A 2,749-nucleotide genomic window follows, 5' to 3' on the forward strand; every position below is an offset into this window, starting at 1 on the left:
CACAAGCCAAGTTCGAGAGGTAAGGACCTCTCGATATACCTATCGAGTTCGAGACGTAAAGAATATTCGAGAGATAGACCTCTCGATACATGGGATTGAAACATCAAGTGGTCGAGACATCTTTTATGGTCTCGATAAACCGGCACTTCTCCAAGAGGCTGAATGTTAGTCAACATGTGCAGATAAAATACTCTAAGTTTGGAGAAGAAGAATATCATGGAGATAAAATATTGAAGAGGTGCTGAGCGGGAGGTTTCAAAATGGACGGAAGTGGATGACACGTCAGACCTCCACCACAAACGGTCAAGAAGTGCACCAATCCTGAAGTGGTCAGATTCCCCAAACAAGGAATGATGGGAACATAAAAAGAGTAACTTTATCCAAAAGAAGCAAGTGAAGCATGAACTCAAGAAAGTGGAATATGGAATATTCACTACAAAACAAAAGGCTCAAGTTACAAGACCACTACTCCATGAAAAATGCTGAAATTGTGCAAAGACCCATGTTCGGCGTGGGAGACCAATTTCAAACGGAATAGTTTTCCCTCCAACGGAACTATTCTTCTACTCTCATATATAAGGACGTAAAGACACAGAAGAAAAAGGGGTTGTGAAAGAGGTCAAGAGGTTAACAAGAGGTGTCTGATAAAAACGTTCCAGTGCAAAGTGCTTAACTTGGAATATCATCCTGATATTCAATACAGCGAGAGAACACATCTTAGTGTTCGAAGAGAGTTACAAAGCTAAACTGTTATACATCCAGAAGGTGACCAAAGCTGCTCTACATCGAAGTTGATTCAACGATAGCTTGTGGTCAGATTGGAGTCTGTTACATTCAACTGTGACAACCAAAAACACCTTGCTTTGGATTAAGCAAGAGAGGTGGAGTAACCTGGCAGCTGTCCGAGTGAAAGAAACCTGAGGCTTGACGCGGGCTTGGTGATCAAAGGTCAAGTGCTCGAGAGGTGGAGTAGCTGGAAGCGGGGAGAAAGACCTTGGAGAGGCGGAGTAACCTGGGAGCTGTCTTGTGAAGATCCTGAGGCTTGACGCGGGCTTGGTGATCAAAGGTCAAGTGCTCGAGAGGTGGAGTAACAAGAAGCGGGGCGAAAAACCTGAGGCTTGAGGCGGGCTTCGTGATCAAAGCTCAAGCGCTCGATATTGTACTAAAAAGGGAAGTTTTTAGTGCAATCCTTCCAGGGAGTTTCTGGAAGAAGAGTGGACGTAGGCGGGTTGGCCGAACCACTTAAAAATCTCTCTTGCATTTACTTACTGTTTTTATCTCTCGCTAACCTCTCGATTGCACTGCATATAAACACACCTCTCGAACTAACTCAAACTCGTGCTAACTAAAAGGGGATAACATTTCCGCTGCGCATAAAACTTTGTCTTCACCTCGTGAGGTATCGAACCTAAACATCCTAAGTTCAATACACACGAGAGGTCGAAAAGATTTGCAAAATCTTATACAAGTCTATTCACCCCCCCCTCTAGACTTGTACCCCATCCCCTTGGGACCAACAGGGGGGGGTGGTTGGTCTAGTGCTGTCAAAGCGGCCTGGCCTAGCCCACTACGGGCCTAAATTTTGGTGGATTTTTGCGAGCCTGCCCGTTAGGCCCGCAGGCTAGGATTCATGGAACCTTAACTCGCCCCGTGCGGGCTAGCAGGCCCTATGTTTTTCTTTTAATACTTCAAATCATACCGTTATTGATGGACAAAATTGACTCGGGTAGCCGGACTCAAATAACTCCATAATTAAAGATAAATAGGTAAAGACAAGATGTGTAATGTAAAGACAAGTACGCAATAATAGAAGGAACAAAATATTGTATTAAGATTTGTGTAATGTAATTACAAGTAGATTTGACATGTCTTAACATGACCATTAACTGAGAATATATACTAAGGATGACCCCGTAACTACCCACTCAGATATGCGGACGACTATGCTTTGACCGAAGCTGAGACCAATGCCAACCTTGTATGAGATAATTTCATCTTATTCTATTTTTATTTTTTAAATCGAGATTCGGGGTTCTGTGTTCTGTGTTCTGGGTTCAGGGTTCGGGGTCAGGGGTCGGGGTCGGGGTCGGGGTTCGGGGTTCGGGGTTCGGGGTCGGGGTCAGGAACCCAGTGCAAGAGTTGAAGTTTAAGTGATTTAATTTCCTGTGCCATTCCCAACTCGTAGTGCTTGAGTTATTAGCCATTAAACATACAGAGTCTTTCGTTGCGCTCCAATCAACCACATACATATTTTTCTTTCTCCTTCCGGTGAGCACAGTTTTCTTTGTGGATTCTTCTTTAACTCGGCATTTGTCTTTGAAGAACTTTACAAGATATCCTTTGTCGCAGAATTGGCTAGTGCTAAGGAGATTAAACTTTAGTCCTTCTACGTATGATACATTTTCAATCCTTAGACCATTCTTGATAATAGTTCCGATTCCCTTTGTTATTCCATGATCATTTCCACCAAATATGACTTTTGGTCCTTCGATATTTCTGAACTCTACAAGACTAGCTTTATTGCCGGTCATATGTCGAGAACATCCGCTATCAAAGTACCAAATATCCTGCAACACAATTAAGTATTTTTAGGTACCCAGATTTGTTTGGGTCCTTCCTTGTTAGTGATTTTAGGCATCCAAACCCACCTAGATCTCATTAATCCAAGATTAGGTGATTTGTAACCATTGACAGTATTATAATTATAAGGAATTTGGACATTCTTTTTGTGGGCTGGCATTTGTCCAAC

Source organism: Ipomoea triloba, chromosome 4 (genome assembly GCF_003576645.1).
Source record: "Ipomoea triloba cultivar NCNSP0323 chromosome 4, ASM357664v1".
Taxonomy (NCBI): domain Eukaryota; kingdom Viridiplantae; phylum Streptophyta; class Magnoliopsida; order Solanales; family Convolvulaceae; genus Ipomoea; species Ipomoea triloba.